This window comes from Gossypium arboreum, chromosome 1 (assembly GCF_025698485.1).
Source record: "Gossypium arboreum isolate Shixiya-1 chromosome 1, ASM2569848v2, whole genome shotgun sequence".
In the NCBI taxonomy this organism is placed as follows: Eukaryota; Viridiplantae; Streptophyta; class Magnoliopsida; order Malvales; family Malvaceae; genus Gossypium; species Gossypium arboreum.
Genome location: NC_069070.1, coordinates 99,204,624 through 99,221,683, shown reverse-complemented (window position 1 = coordinate 99,221,683; position 17,060 = coordinate 99,204,624). Strand labels below are relative to the sequence as shown.

Below are 17,060 nucleotides of genomic sequence, written 5' to 3'. Positions count from 1 at the left end.
CTCGCCAGAGGAATCCATAACACGAAGGGAACGTTGGAGTATATTCATTCTGATCTATGGGGGCCATCTAGAGTGCCTTCGAGAGGTGGAGCTAATTATATGCTAACCTTTATTGATAATTTTTCCAGAAAAGTTCGGGTGTTCTTCTTGAAGCAGAAAAGTGATGTGTTTTCCGTATTTAAGTCTTGAAAAATTATGATTGAAAAACAGAAGGGAAAACAAATAAAATACCTCTGCACAGACAATGGCTTAGAGTTCTGTTCTGATAAGTTTAATAGATTGTGCAAGTCAGAAGGGATCGTGAGACACTTGACAGTTCGCAATACTCCACAGTAAAATGGCATTGCAGAACGAATAAACAGAACGATCATAGAGAAGGTTCGATTTATGTTGTCAAATGCTAACTTACCAAAGTCATTTTGGGCTGAAGCAGCCTCTACTACATGTTTTTTGATCAACCGATTCCCATTCGTTGCCATTGAGAAAAAGACTCTACAAGAGGTATGATCTGGTAATCCTGTCAATTATTCTGATTTAAAGATTTTTGGGTGTCCTACATATGCTCATGTAGATAATGGAAAATTGGAACCGAGATCCATTAAATGTGTTTTTCTTGGTTATAAAGCTGGTGTAAAAGGGTATAGGTTATGGTGTCCTGAAAATAGAAAAGTTGTGATTAGCAGAGATGTTGTTTTTGATGAAACTGCTATGCTACCTAACTTATCTCTTGAAGACTCTTCTAATAAAGAAAATCAAAAGCAGGTGGAGCATCAAATTAATACAGAGTCGACTCCTCAAGCCAATACAAAAATTGATAATAGAGTTGCTTCTTCACCGCAATACTCTATCGCCAAAAACAGAACTAGAAGAGAAATTAAACCTCCAAAGAAGTATGCTAAGGCTGATCTAGTTGCTTATGCTTTAAATGTGGCTAAAGATATAGATGCGAATCAAGAGCCATCTAATTATATTGAGGCGGTTAGCTGTGAAGACTCAGAAAAATGGATGTTTGCTATGCAAAAGGAGATGGAATCACTCCACAAAAACAAAACATGGGATCTTGTGAAACTTCCTAAAGGTAAGAAGACTGTTCGCTATAAATGGGTGTTTAAAAAGAAAGAAGGGACTCCAGGAGTTTAAGAACCCAGATATAAAGTAAGGCTTGTTGCAAAGGGTTACAGTCAAATTCCAGGAATGGACTTCACAGATGTGTTCTCCCCAGTTGTGAAGCATAGTTCGATTCGAGCTTTGCTTGGTATTGTGGCCATGCATGATTTGGAGCTTGAGCAGTTAGATGTAAAAACTGTATTTTTTCATGGATAACTTGAGGAGGATATTTACATGCAACAACCAGAAGGTTTTACAGTCTCAAAAAAAGAGGACTATGTTTGCTTGCTGAAAAAGTCCCTTTACGGTTTGAAACATTCACCAAGAAAGTGGTATAAGAGGTTTGATTCTTTTATGACTTCTCATGATTTCAAAAGAAGTAGTTTTGACAGTTGTGTTTAGTTTAAGAAAAACAGTGATAGTTCTTTTGTGTATCTACTTCTTTATGTTGATGACATGTTGATAGCAGAGATGAAAGATTTGAGACCAGCAAAGAAGATACTTGGTATGGAGATTCTCAGAGATAGAAAAGCAAGTAAATTGTACCTAAGTTAGAAGGGGTACATTGCGAAAGCTCTTTGCAGGTTCAATATGCAGAGTGCTAAGCCTGTTAGTACTCCTTTAGTAGCCCATTTCAGACTTTCATCGGCTTTGTCTCCACAATCAGATGATGAGATTGAGTACATGTCACATATTTCATACTCTAGTGCAGTGGGATCTCTCATGTATGCTATGGTTTGTTCACGTCCAGCTTTATCATATGCAATTAGTGCAGTTAGCAGATATATGGTGAATCCCGGTAAAGAACATTGGAAAGCAGTTTAGTGGATTTTAAGATACTTACGAGGTACTACTGATGTTGGCTTATAGTTTGGAAGAATTAGAGATTGAGTCATTGGGTATGTTGATGCTGATTTTGTTGGAGACCTTGATAGAAGAAGAACTCTCATAGGTTATGTCTTTACAATCGGAGGTTATGCAATCAATTGGAAAGCCATTTTGCAAACTACAGTCGCTTTGTCTACCACTGAAGCTAAGTACATGGCGATTATTGAGGCTTGTAAAGAAGCTATTTGGTTGAAGGGACTCTTTAGTGAACTCAATGAAAACCTTCAAATCAGCACAGTATTTTGTGACAGTCAGAGTGTCATCTTTCTTACAAAAGATCAAATGTTTCATGAGAGAACAATACACATTGATGTTCGGTATCATTTTGTTTGTGATATTATTGCTTGTGGTGATATAGTTGTGAGCAAAATTAGTACTCATGAAAATCCTGCAGATATGATGACTAAGTCATTTCCTATAACCAAGTTTGAGCATGGCTTAGACTTGGTTGGTGTTCATTGTTGAAGTTAAGTTAAACCCTTAAGGGGTTTTATGGAAGAGGTGGAGAACTTGTTCGTTGAGAGTTCACGATGAAGAATTTATTCATTGAGATTTCGCGATGAAGAACTTGTTCATTGAGAATTCGTGTCAATGTGGAGATTGTTAGAATTAAGTGACCCGAATCCTTATTTAAATAAAATACAGTGGTAAAATAAAATAAAAGAAGAATCCATATAGAATTACACTTCTTTTATTTTATTTTAGAATAAGGTTTTTTAAACCTTATTAAACTCCATCTATTTGATATAACCAACGTGGTCTTTTTTTTTTACTTAAAGGTATATACGTGAGACACAATCTACTAATTAATCTATACCATTTAAATACTCTAAATACTCTAACTATACTTGGGTCTCTTCTTATAATACCTCAAGAGCTAGTGAAACTATTTTAGTGAAATTTAACTGTCTCAATTCCCAGGCGATCGCACCAAAAATTCGAGTTCCTTTTGGATTTCCTTCTTGATCAATGACAACGGCAAGCATTGTCATCATATCATATTATCATCCCGTTGTCGCATTTGAGTTCTTTCTGAGTACTTACAATTACAAATTGTGATCACTTCGATCTTTCTAGAGGTGTATTTGGTAACGCTTCCTTGATCACAAGAACAATAACGTCACCAATATGAGCATATCGGCGATTACTAGCTCCTATGACTCGAATACACATCAATTCTCGGGCTCCGCTATTATCTGCTACATTCAAATGGGTCTGAGGTTGAAACATTCTTGAAATCTCTTTTTTCAATGTAACAAAGGACGAAGAAAAAAAGAAATATTGTTTGTCAAAAAAAAAAAGGAAACTGATTAGAATAAGGTATTTCAGTCTTACTAGAATATGGCTTTACAAGCCTATAAATAGACATAGTCTATTCCTCTTGTCAATAAATTCGAATTCGACATAGCAAATTTTCTTTTCCTCTGCCCGTGGGTTTTTCCCGAAAGGGTTTCCACATAAAATCTCTGTGTGTTCTTTATTTTATTTTATTTTATTTTCACAAGTAGGAATTAGTTTTTATTGAACACGATATTGAGGTCTTTTTGGAGGGGAATGATCATATATGTTCAGTAGCCTATGTGAAGTCTTATGTCAAGAACATGGTGCTTGAATTCTATGTTATTCTTTAAAAGATAATCACTAATAAAAATGACAAGCATTTTATGTAAGCTTATGTGTGTGGGCATTCTTTCACCTTTAGCCTTGTTGTCATCAACAAATTTTTGCACCATACAAGAGATGATAATCATATATTGGTCCTTAACTATGATCATTTTGCTACTAAACTTGCTAATAATATTAGAACCACCTGACCTTAAGGTCAAGATTTCATAACATCATAACTAGAACTGAATTATGTTGCTATACAAGCTATTACAACTAAGAATTGGCTATCAAACAAATCATGTGTATCAACAAATGGATGGTTGCTCTATTATACAAGGTAGCATATTTCATTCTATTTTATCTTCATAAACTAATCCTTGATGAGATTTTTAAGCATGCAAAAACAAAGAAAAAAGGCATATGCTATTGTTTCTCTCATTAATTTACCAAATCTTGTTGCAACAAATAAAGACTTAGTGCAGAAAAAAAGAAGTTCCTAAGCCATTACAACCTAAATTGAAGTATTCATAAAAGTGGAAAAGATGGGTTTAGATCTTGATGAAGAAGACTCTGAAGCAGATGAGGACCAATTGCAAGATGTTGTATCAATTGCAACTAGGACTAACCGCGAATACAACTAATGTTGAGCAGGCCAGGTTAATTGAACATCTTGGTATAGATGTGGCTTGCATTGAAAAACAACTACATTGTTTAGAGAATCATATTAGGCTCCTTAATAAACTCATTAAATTCGTTACAAAGCTGATTTTCTTGCTTATAGAGCCTATCCAAACCTTTGGAATTTTGAACAAAAAAAGGGAGAAATATTAGAGTTAAGGAGTGTTGATAATTTGGTATGATGTTTTGTTGGTTGGTTTTCTAGTTGATGAATATTTTATTAATGATTTGTTGAATTTTTTTATCTGTACTTAGCTTGGATGCTTAGATTCTTATATTAGAGTTTAAATGTTATGTTTTTCTTTTAATGCTTTGATTCTTGTTGCATTAATGATTGATCTTATAGTTTATTTTCATTAATGATTAGTTGGATTAAGGGAGAGTATCATTTTGAAAATCTTCTTTACCTTGCTTTAGATTGTTGTTATATTTTTTTTTATCAAAAATGCCAAAGGGGGAAAATGATGGCGCTAATTGCATGTTCCAATTGCACTGTCAGTTGCAACTCACTTTACAACTAGACAATTGTATAACTTGTCATATATATTGGCATACTTTTGATCGAAAAAATTTTCTTCTTCATTTTTATTTATAACATCACTTTGAGGATTTTATGCAACAACTTTATGGAGTTGATCACTTTATATCAGTTAAGCAAAGATTTACATGAAGATTTTATATTTGGTCATGTTACCTTATACAATAATCTAGGTCTAATTAGGGGTGAGCTTTCAATTGAATCGAATTGATTGAAAATTTTCAAGTTAGTCGAATTGATGAGTTCTATTTTATCATCCTAACTTGATTTGATTTTTTTCCGGATCGAGTCGAGTCGAATAAATTTGTTTGAGTTAAATTAAAAAAATTTAAATCGGCCATATTGAAATCTTGTTTACAATATGATTGAATTCAAGTTAAAGAACATAAATACCATATATATTTGAAAGCTCTTTGAAAACAAAACAAAATAAAAACAATATTAGTGGTATGATAAATTTGATTGATAATTTACTTGTTGATTGCATCAAATATATCATTTTAGAATTTTTTTAAAGTACAGTTTAGCATATAAATTTTTTTTGAATTTATATGTATCTATAAAATTTTAGGAAAATAAATTTTATAAATATTTTGAATTTTTGAAGACTATTTTGAATTTTTTGTAATATTTTTAGAGGGATCAATTTGCACATTTTCAAAATTGTCAGGAACCCAAATGGTATTCACATCAAATTGTTATTCAAGTTATTTGAATTATTAAAATTGTAAAATTTGACTTGACTCGAACTCAGAAAACTAAATTACTTATTCGAGTTAATTTAAAAAAACTAAATAACTCAAACAACTCAATTTGATTAACTCGAAATTTAAAAAAAATCGATTTTTTAAAATAGAATCGAGTTTTACTCCCCTAATTTCTATATAAGTACAATTGATGTCATATAGAAGTCAGATTGCAAATATTTACAAGCCTACAACACTTATTTAAAGAAGGCTTGTACAAGCCCAATTTTGGGCCCAAATCCTTAAAACCTACCTAGCCCAAAACCCACAACCCACTAAACCTAACAGAAGCCCAAACAACCAAAACCTACCCAAAACTAATCCCAATCTGACCTAACTAGCCCAAAAATTTTAGGTTTCAAAATTTGAAACCCTAAATCACCTATCCTACCGCCCCTAGTCACATCTCTTGCAAGTGGCCTCTGCTCCACCGCCTCTTCACCTGCAAGCATTAAACGAGAGTGGATAGAAAGCAAATGGCATGTAAATGGCTATTTAAAGCCAAATCTAAAACCTTTGTACATTCGGCACAAAAGAGAAATGAAAAAGGAAGCATTTTGATTTTAAAACAAAAATCAGTGATTCAAAAAACACAAAGCAGCCAATCGAAGAAAAAACTAAATCGGGAAACAAATACCAAGAATCGGATACCTAAAGAACTAAGGTGATTACATCCCGTGCGTTTTTTGATTCGTTTCTTTTTTCTTTTCCATTTTTCAAATTTTCTATTTGCATATATATACCTATATTATAAACACTTAAAACAAAGAAAAAATAACATAAAAAAAGGAGATAATTTTACCTTTTTCGAAACTCTGGCCACCGTGCACGGTGGCCGGCGACGGTGGCGCACGGCGTTCCGGCGACCGGCCGGTGACCGGCCCCCTGGCCGGGAATCGCCCCTCTCCCCTCTCTCTCCCTTTTTTTTCTCTCCTCAGCAGCTAAAATGAAGTTTTTTAGAAATTTTCAGGCTTTTATAGCCTACCAAACGGCACCGCTTTGGTGCCAGCTTTAAAAGCGTAAACGACGCCGTTTGAGCAATGACCCGAGGACCGACCGCCTATGCCTGTGGTCCGCGTGTTTTTGACCGAGGGTTATTTGCGCCTCGGTCCTTCCGCTTTTCCAAGGCTTCACAATTGAGTCTTATTTAATTTTAATTTGGCTCTAAAATTTACTTCGTTTTCAATTTGGTACCTTTGCGAACTGTGCCGTTTTAGTAGATCGGGATATTTACTCCTTTGGTCCCTCCTGGTCGCTCGCGTGTTCAAATTAATCCCCTTTTTCCTTCATTTATTTGAAATTCGCCTCAAAATTCCACTGTTAATTCAATCTCATCCTTTTTTACTTTTCCTCATTTTTCTAATTTAATTTTAATATTATTTATAATATCATATTTTATTATTGTTGTATTTTTATTAATAGTTCACTATTATCATTTTATTATATAAATATGTTATAAAATATTATTAATAGTTTCAATATTATTATTCTTATTAACGCATATGTGTGTTAATAATATATTTTGTCTATTTTTTTATATATAGGTATATATATGTATATTCCTCCCTTTTAATACTATGTATATATTTTGATATATTACGTGTATGCTCTGCTTTTGTATACTATGTATATATTACGTATATGCCTTTAATATTATTAGGTATTTATTTATATATATATTTATATAATATTACTAATAATTATTTTTATTATTACCATTTCTAATATATATATACCGTATATGCCTTTATATATAGTATGCATATATCGCTTGTGTTATTAGTTATACATGTATCTATTTTCAATATATGTTTATGTAATGTTTTAGTATCATCATTATCTTTGTATTGTTACTATCGCTATTATATCTTTCGTTGTCGTCACTATTGCATTATCACTTTCATCATTATTATTATTACTAACATGTATATATACTATATATTTTATTATATTACGTATACGCTTTTATATCGCCATGCATATGCATTTTGAATGTTTATCATTATGTATATATATACTTTTTCTCATATATTTCTTATTACTTCTATTATTATGTATGTACCTTAATACATATATGTATGTACTCTTGTCGTCATCATTTTCATTTTACTTTGCCATTTTTGTTACATTTATCTATTTATTTGCTTGCGCATTCAATTACTTCATCTTCCTCACGTACGTGTTTACATTCACATATTTCTAAGCTTCAATATAATTTCGCCTTTTATACTTGCTCATATTATTATCTTCGACATAGCCACACCTATTATTCTGTTCTTATACGTGTTAATACCATATTATGCTTTTACATTTTACTATAAATAGCGTTATTTCTTGATCAATATATTAAAACAATTCTTTCATAAAAGCAAAATCCGTTATTAGGTAATTTGAGATAACCGTGCCCTAACTTACTGGGTTTCGACTTTTCTCATTTAACCTAAATAACAGAATATTCTTTTTAAATCACGATACAAGTCTTAAAAATGCTTGTTTTCGGAGATACGAAGCATGGTGCCCTAACTTACTGGGTATGACACTTCGAAACTTCGAAACAAGATCTTTTACAAGTAAAGGCAATGTTCGATGTTCGAGAATTCGAGGGAACGTGCCCTAACTTACTGGGTCTCGATCTTCCTCGTTCGCCCTAACTAACCGAATATCTTTTTAAAAGAGGTCAAAATATATTTATTTTAAATGGCAAGCTCATTCTCAAAAGTTCGAAATGCCGTATCCTAACTCACTGGATATAACATGTCGTTGCTTTGAGACGAGAATGTCTTTGACATTTCAATGTTCACTTTACAAAAAAGGGATCGTATTTCAAAAGTTTTCCAAGTTTTCAATCTTCGACACTAAGACACTAATTAATCAACTAGGTACCAATTTTGGGCGTATCGAGGGTGCTAATCCTTCCTCGTATGTAACCGACTCCGAACCTATTTTCTTGATTTATGAGACCAAAATTGTTGTTTAAATAAATCAAGTTATTTATTAAAACAACCACTTTAACGAGGTGACCCGATCACACCTAGTCAAAATGGATCGGTGGCGACTCCCGTTTTTTTTTGTGTTCATTTTCAAAACCCAAGTCGACTACCGTTTTACCAAAAAAATGGTTACGACAAGGCTTGTTTACTTGATTGAGTAGAAACAGAAGAGGACACTTATTTGTTCCTAGTGAGGAGCTTGCTTTTTCTAGTGCAATAACTTTATAGACAAATTGCTTCATTCTGAGTTCGTAGATAAGTTTTTAAGGGCAGAGTGACCTTAGTTGATTGATAGTTAATTGCTTTCTAAGCAAAACCCCATGGATGAAAGAAAAGTGTTTTTGAACTGTGTAACTAATTCTTGCGTCAATATTTATTTTTATTCTTTCAATTGTTTATCCAATTATAACTTAAGAAAGTTTCCTTTAGGTTGCAAAATATAAAAGAAATGAATGCAACCTAAGGACATATGGTTAAAGTTTCCTTAGTCGTACCAAAATTGATGATATTTCATTTTTGGTTAAATCAAAAATAAACTTGGGGGATTGTGACTTGTTAATTAATAACATTGATTTCAATGAGGTTTTAATTTAATAATAAGGTTGAGAGTAAAAATTTTGAAGAGTAATGTTTGAGTCTTACCTTGTGTAAATTATGTAAGTTATATTCAAACATATTGGAGTATTTATTAAATAATATTTTTTAATTGTAATTATTCCTATATATTACCTAAAGATTCCATATACCATCTTCTCAATAGACATTGTGATTAGGCGTGGTAAAGTATCAACTTGACCTTTGGGACCTATTTGTTAATGGAGGTGAGAGGGCCCCTTCTTTCACCTTAAATCAAACTCAAAAAGAGAATGCCAATACGGATGCTAAAACTGGGAAGTGGGAACCCCAAAAACAACCTACGAAAGAGATGGCTACCCGGTTTCAGAAATGAAAGATTAACCAATATATGGTTTTTGATAATGAAAAAAATATTGGAAATGTTGCAGCACCACCACCATATCTTCTTGGATAAAAAAAACTCACCTTTGTATGTAATAAGATACTCATGAAATTGTTTAATTATTTCATATTCTGTGTCTTCTTATGCTTTTTAATTTCGGCTCATCTTCTGTTATAATCATTTATATAACGATGGATAGCGAATTAGGGTCTTTTTCCCAAGGAAAACTTCTGTTTGTTTTTTTTGAAACCGTCCTCTAAGCCAATAACCTAATAGAAAGGGAGAAAAAGCTTTGACACTAGCAAGTTGGTCAAAATATATTTTATGCATTGATGCGTAATAATGAAGAAAGATTTTTTATTGAGTCAAAAATGTAGGAAAGCATGCAATCAGCAAATCTATTATGCCTAACGACTAATGTGGAATTGCTCTCCCTTTTATTAAATAGACTATAGCACACGCAATTTGTAAAAGTTCAATAATGACGGACATATCTAATCATGTTGGGTTGGGTTCCTTAAACAAAATCATGTGAAAATCTAGCTACAGTTTCACCAAAATATCCCCCTCCCACAGTCCATGCACTTTATATGCCAAAAGCATTGAAAACAGAATCACTACTGGTTTATCTGCTAACCACTAAGAAATGAAAAATGAGCCGAAGCTAGATAAAGCTAAGGAGGGCCTTTCCATAGGCATGAATGAGTAGGGTTTTTGTTCAACTAATTGCATGAAGAGCGACGTAACTCTTGATGAATTAAATATGAAATTGGGTTAAATTAAATGTAACTATTCAAGTTTTTAAAGCTTAAACAAATCAAGTAAACATAAAAATAAAATAAATAAAATAAAAAGTAAAAGTAAAATACTCTTTTGCGAATGAATCAATTTGAATCCAAAATTAATTTACGATAAAATAAAATAAATTTAATTTAATTTACTTAATTAATAAATCATCACAATACATGAATTTAGTAAGAAAATGTAACATAAAAGACAACATAATACAAAAATTACTACATAAATATACCAAAATAAATCTCTACATTTCCTAATTTCAATTTGTTATGGTTAGGATATTTCACATCAATATGCAGGTGTGATAATGTTGGATTCAGACAATGACTCGCTCTTCCTAGTCAATGGAATGGCCCCGGTTCAGTTGCTGCTACTGCATGTTCACCTAAAAATAGGCAGCCAAACAAAAGCGGCCGAGTTAGAACCTAATGAATCTGAAGATAACCATAATTTAATAGTAAGATACATTAAATAAAACTCTACTGAATACGACTTACCAATAAAAGTGCTCATCAATCAGTTGGCTAACTATATATTTTCTTTTATGGAGAAAAAAAGGGGGTTGTATACCTTTTGTTAATGTACCCAAATTGCATTACCTACATTCCAATAACTTAAACCTCATCTTTTTAAGAACTCAGGATATTAGATTTATAAACACTCCAACAAATATACATAATTACAATTAAAATTGATTTTATATAAATAAATAAATATGAAGATAAAACATATCAATTTTTTTTAATATGTAATTGAGAATAAAAGTAGAATGCATTCATATCTTAAAACGCAATAATCTTATGATTAGGCACACAATAATCATATTTAAATATTTAAGCACTAAAACATACTCAAAATGACTATTTTGGTCATCTTTGATTCTCATATTTTCTCTAAACTCGTTTTTAAAATCGGATCGGTAGTCAAATTCATCAAACTATTAATTTTCGATCGGACATGATTTGTCTGTTTTAATTGAATAAATTATTAAAATTAATTTTTAAGAAAATATTAAAAAATAAATAAAATTAGGATCAACCTAACTCAATGTAATTATCCGACGTATCAATCCAATCCAGAAAAGAACGCTCTCAACTTTCATCTGTTGTCTAATTCTCAGCGGCATGACTAGAGAAATTAAGCAAGCAAAAGTACCTTACGTTGTCTAAAAAGTACGAAAATAATGGTTTCAAGTTTTAAACACAAACTTATTGATCATAGAATTCCATGATTGGTCCGATCATAAAGAAATATTTATTCATAGAATTTACTGAGGTTCTATTTTTTTTTGGGGGGGGGGGAAATAAGTGATAAAGTTTGTATTTAAGTAATTTTTTTTTAATGTAATGTGTGCATGTATGTGATGTACAAAACTTAAAAAGCCAAACTTTCTTTAATTGAAGTTAGATGCATCCGCCAGGTCAATTAAACTTTTCTTTTAAATCATCTAATGTACAATTTTTTCAATCTTACCCATTAATATTGTAGCATAAGTCCTTAGCAAACATTATTATTGATAATTATATGTATTAATAAAGGATATGTTGCATGCTTGCCTTCATCCATTATTACTTTAAGAATATTTTGGACAAGAATAGAGCTTTTTAAACTTTGATTTTGGACTTTTCATCAGCTAGATTTGACCTAAAGTGTCCTCTACCCCCTATCTTTTATTTTTGATTCATAGTAGAGATATTCACGAATTGAGTTCAGATTTAATTTTAAATTTTTTTAAATTTAAACTTATTTTCAAATTATCAGTTTAAAAATTCATATTATTATTAAAAGTTAATAAAATATTAAATGTATATTTTAATTAATATTTTATAATTTAATTTAATTTTAAAAATATTTTTATTATTCAAATTGAATTCAGATAAGTAGGGCAAGCTACTGGGCAAATCTAATTGACAACAAGGGTCAATATTTATTTTTGTTATATATGTATAATTCTATATATATAATTTGTATTGGATCTATTAAGGAGCAGGCTGAAAAAATTTAGTTTTTGTCTTTTAAAATTTATACAATTTTAAATTAATATATGATAAAATTGTATTTTGATTTTCTTGAAAATGATAATTTTTTGTTCAATCCTTTAAAAATTATAAAATATAATTTAATAGAATAATAAAATTACATTTTAGCTCCCATAAAATATACAACTAAAATCTGCACCTAACAATTCAACTTCACCCTTAGACCTATTCAATCTGATGGAATGGGAAGGTTTAGATTCAAGTATAATTTATTACACAAATTCTAAAAATTAAATGCGTATAAAAAGTACATATACAATTAAAGCTTAACCCACAAATTTGCATCTAAACTATGTTATTTTTCTCGTCTTACTACCTAAATTTTTTTTTGTCATAAGTGGTACTTAAACTACTTTTTTTTTCCCAGATTGGTACCTTCATTAGTCCAACCCTTAGTCAAATAAATAAGTTTCTTTAAAAAAAAAAAAAAGCTTAACCTACAAATTAGTACCTAAACTATACCAATTTCTCAAAGTTGGTACTGAACTTTTGTTTTGGTCACAAGTGGTACCTAAACTATTCTTCCATACCCATCTTGCACCAAAATGTTATATCCATTAAAAAAAAATTGTAGCCAATAATAGATTTTCATGTCATATAAACTTTAAAATTATATTTTTTTTTAAAAAAATAATTTTTTTTCTTTTTCATTATTTCTCACTCTTTATTTTTTTTCCCTTTCTTCTTCCTTTATAATATTTGGCAATACTAACAATGCTTGAAATTCTATTTTCAAACTTCATCTCTTGCTTGCTTGACCAGACGGGATCGAAAAATTTATTTCATCGATCAAAATCTATGTTTTCAAAACTAGATCAGACTAATTGATTGGATCAGGAATTGACCGAGGCATCGGTTCAAAGATAATAGTTGAATTGATTGACCCACAAACTAATATAGACCGATTGAACCAAGCTAGTTGAACTAGTTGAACGATTTTCTCTATTTTTAAATATTTTTTTTATTTTTATGGTTTTTTTAATAATTTTTTTGGTCGAATCAGACAAACTAATCTAACTAAGAACTTGTGGCCTGACCAGTTTGACCATCGGTCCGATTTTGAAAACCTTAACCAAAACCATGAAGCCCAAAACACTCATACTTGTAGAAGAAGCCCAAGGCAAGAGGAAGAAAGGGAAAAAAAAATATAAAGTGTGAGCGAAAAATAGACTTTTTAAAAATAGACTTAACAGTTTGACTAGCGATTGAACTAATAGAGGTACCAACTTGAGAAAAAATAGTTTAGGTACCACCTGTGATCAAACAAATGTTTAGATACCAAAATGAAAAAAATGGCATAGTTCAAGTACCAATTGTAGGTTAAGCCTTTTTTTTTTTAAATAGATTTAATGGTTTGACTAACGAATGTACCAATTTTGGGGAAAGTAGTTCAGGCACCAATTGAATTAATTCTAGTCAAATTATTTAAAAAGTAACTAAAATCAACCCTCAATTGATCTAAGCTAGCTGGGGGCTCAATCAACCCCTCGTCTTCTTTGGAGTGCACCACTTCTATCCGCTTCTTAGTGCTCTACTTATGATTGAGACACAACCCACACCACACAATGAATAATTAGGGCTTAGGGGTTACTCTAAGGAGTATGCGAGCAACTTCATCTATATAGACATGAGGCCAGGCCTCCAAATGGTGTTGAATCCTTAGCTCTCCATTTTGAAAACCCTTTTGAAAGTCACTATCTTTATACCCATTCGTGTCAATACCAAAAGAATCTTATATAAACCAATAACTTTTATGTCAGATCGTTAAAAACAAAACTATATTCAAAAGCATACCTGAATCCATTGTTGGAAATTGCCCAGAAGATTTTGATCTTCCAATAAAATAGTTTTTCTCTTTGTATAACTCTCTGACGGGGATGGAAAAGAAATACGAGATATATATATTTCTTGGGGACCACTACCTCTTTTTAAATAATTGATTATTAAATCAGTTTTGGTATTTATAATTTGGTCCCTCATCAAATTATAAATACAACTTATGGTATCTACACATCATTTTCATGACACTTTAATACCTATGACACTTATAACATAATTGGTCACTTAATTTTGTATCACGCTTTATAATAGCATTATACATTATACATTGTACATATATGCTCATAATTGAGGATTTTAATCCAACAATCTCCCACTTAGGCAACATATTTTTCCTGATAAATGTACAACCTTATGAGTTCAAAATTTGCTATCATATAACATGTATTTTATAACAATCTCGTCTACCAACTATATCCGTATAGGATCAAAGCAGTATTTGTCATATTAATCATGACTAAACTAATCAATGGTTACATATACAAATATAGTCAAATGACATAGATCAATCATGGATGCGTAGCATGGAAATTACATGCAATGTGAACCAAACATGCCTATTTCCAACCAATCCTCCTTAAATTTAAGTGAGGTCAATATCAAATAAAATGAATATTTTATTTTTGATAAAAAAAAAACTAACCAAATATATAAATGTCTGAAAACAAACATAAAACAAATAAAATACAAACTCCTACTACACCATGATGTCCTTACATAATATAACACCCATATGAGCAGTGTGCTCATGAAATACCTAGGTTGGTAAACCTTTTTTTAGCGAATCCACTATCAAGGAGTTTGATCAAATGTGCTCTATGGATATTTGTCCACTTTTTACTCTCTCTTTTAAAACTAGGAACTTTATGTTAATATGCTTTGACTTAGATGAGTTCTTATTGTTGTTAGAATACAGTACAGTTGACTTATTGTCACAAAATAATTTGAGTGGTCTTTATACATTCTCCAAAATGTGAAATCCAGTGATAAAGTTCCGCAACCACATTCCATGGTTTGATGCCTCATAGCATGCTACAAACTCAGCTGCCATAATAGAAGAAGCTACAAGTTTCTATTTGAAACTTTTCCAGGATATAACTCCTTCAATTAGCATATAAATATAGCCTGACGTAGATTTCCTACTATTTTGGCACCCAATAAAATCAAAATTAGAATACCCTACGACCTCCAAATGATTTGATATCTTATAAGTAAGCATGTAATCTTTTGATCTCTGAAGATACCTCATAACTCTCTTGACGGCTAGCTAATGGTCCATACCAGGGTTGCTTAAATATTTTCCTAACAACCCAACAATGTACGCAATATCCGAAACGTGCACATACTTAAGCATACATTAAACTCCTAACACCTGATGCATATGGAATCTTTTTCATTTCCTAAATTTCAAGGTTACGTTCAAGGCATTGAGTAAGATTAAATTTTCTCCTTTAGCAAAAAGGGTGTAACGGCCTAATTTTTAGTGGTGCCAGAAATGGTGGTTTTAGAACCCTATTCTTTGATGATTGAGTCCGTAAATATTATTAATTAATATTTACAAGTTAATTATGTTATTATATTAAATTTTTGTCTGACGAATTTGTCAATTAGATAATTAGTTAAGGTACAAGTGCTTTGACTCTAAAGTTAGTGGTGTCAAAAAAAGAGGTATTAGGACCTCGTTTCCATAAATCGGGATTGTAAATATTTTTATTAAATATTTATGGAGTTATTATATGAATAAATTGAATTTCGTATATGTAATTTTATTGAATTGGTGATTAATTAAGGTATAAGGAATAAATTGTAAAAGTGATAAAAGTTAATACCTATATATTTATAATTGCTAAAGGATTAAAGGATTAAAGGATTAAAATAACAATTAAATCAAGGCTAAAATAGCAACTATACTATTGTGGTTTTGAGTGGACGGTTTGGTGAATGAAATAATAATTAAAAGTTAAAATTTTAAATTTATAAAGAAAATATGCTTTAAAATATGGAAAAAAAAAACCATCATCTTTATTTTTAACTTTCCTCCACCGTTTGTAAGAAAATAAAGACAAGAAGCTATTGTTGTAGTTCTAAAGCATTCAGCCGATTGCATGGTAAGCCTACTCAAGCCCGTTTTTCATGAATTTTGTGTTTTTGTGATTATTGTAGCTCGATTTAGCTAACACGTGTATTAAATTTTAAAATTGTTAAAGTTTATAAAATTTTCAATTGATGGTTTTTTAAACTTTTAAGCTTAGAAATGAGAAAATGACTATTTTGTAAAAAGATTTTGTTAATTTTTCTATAAAGAACTAAAGTGTAAAATTTATAAATAATGGGATGAAAATTCTATTACCTGTGCTACTAGTGAGCTAGGTAAGGATGAAATTGAAATTGGATTGGAAAACGAAGCTTGAAGGTGAAAGATATAGTTATTTCGGTTTTAGGGACTAAATTTGAATAAAATGCAAAATTTTGGAAAACTTCCAAAAAGTGAAATTGAATTTAATTATACTTATAATAGGATGATATAAGTCTATTGGAATTGATAAATTGTAATTAATTATTATAGAGTGGGATTTGAATCAATTAGTAGATAATCAAGAAAAAGAGAAATTTTGAATTAGTCCCTAACACCTTGTTTATCGTTGTTTTCCCATGTAAGTTCATATGAAACTTACTATGTTATTTTATATTATTTTGAATTGTATGATTATATTTATTAATTTATATGCATGTGAAATAATAATGACTTATGTCATCAAAAGGACTAAATTGGAAATTTTGAGATTTATGATAAATGTGAATAGATACGTAGTATGGAATGAATTGTAAATTGTTATATGATTGGACAACTGAGTATAAGATTATGTTACA

General features: G+C 30.8%; 1 long non-coding RNA gene across 1 annotated transcript; it reads right to left on the bottom strand.

Annotated features, from left to right (window-relative positions):
- Nucleotides 1–5,662: 5,662 nt before the first annotated feature.
- On the bottom strand, nucleotides 5,663–6,507 carry LOC128285226 (uncharacterized). The gene is made up of 2 exons (XR_008275675.1): nucleotides 6,368–6,507; nucleotides 5,663–6,007 (listed from the first exon to the last, which is right to left on the bottom strand). It is a non-coding gene; the product is annotated as an uncharacterized LOC128285226 (long non-coding RNA).
- Between the last annotated feature and the right edge of the window lie 10,553 nt (nucleotides 6,508–17,060).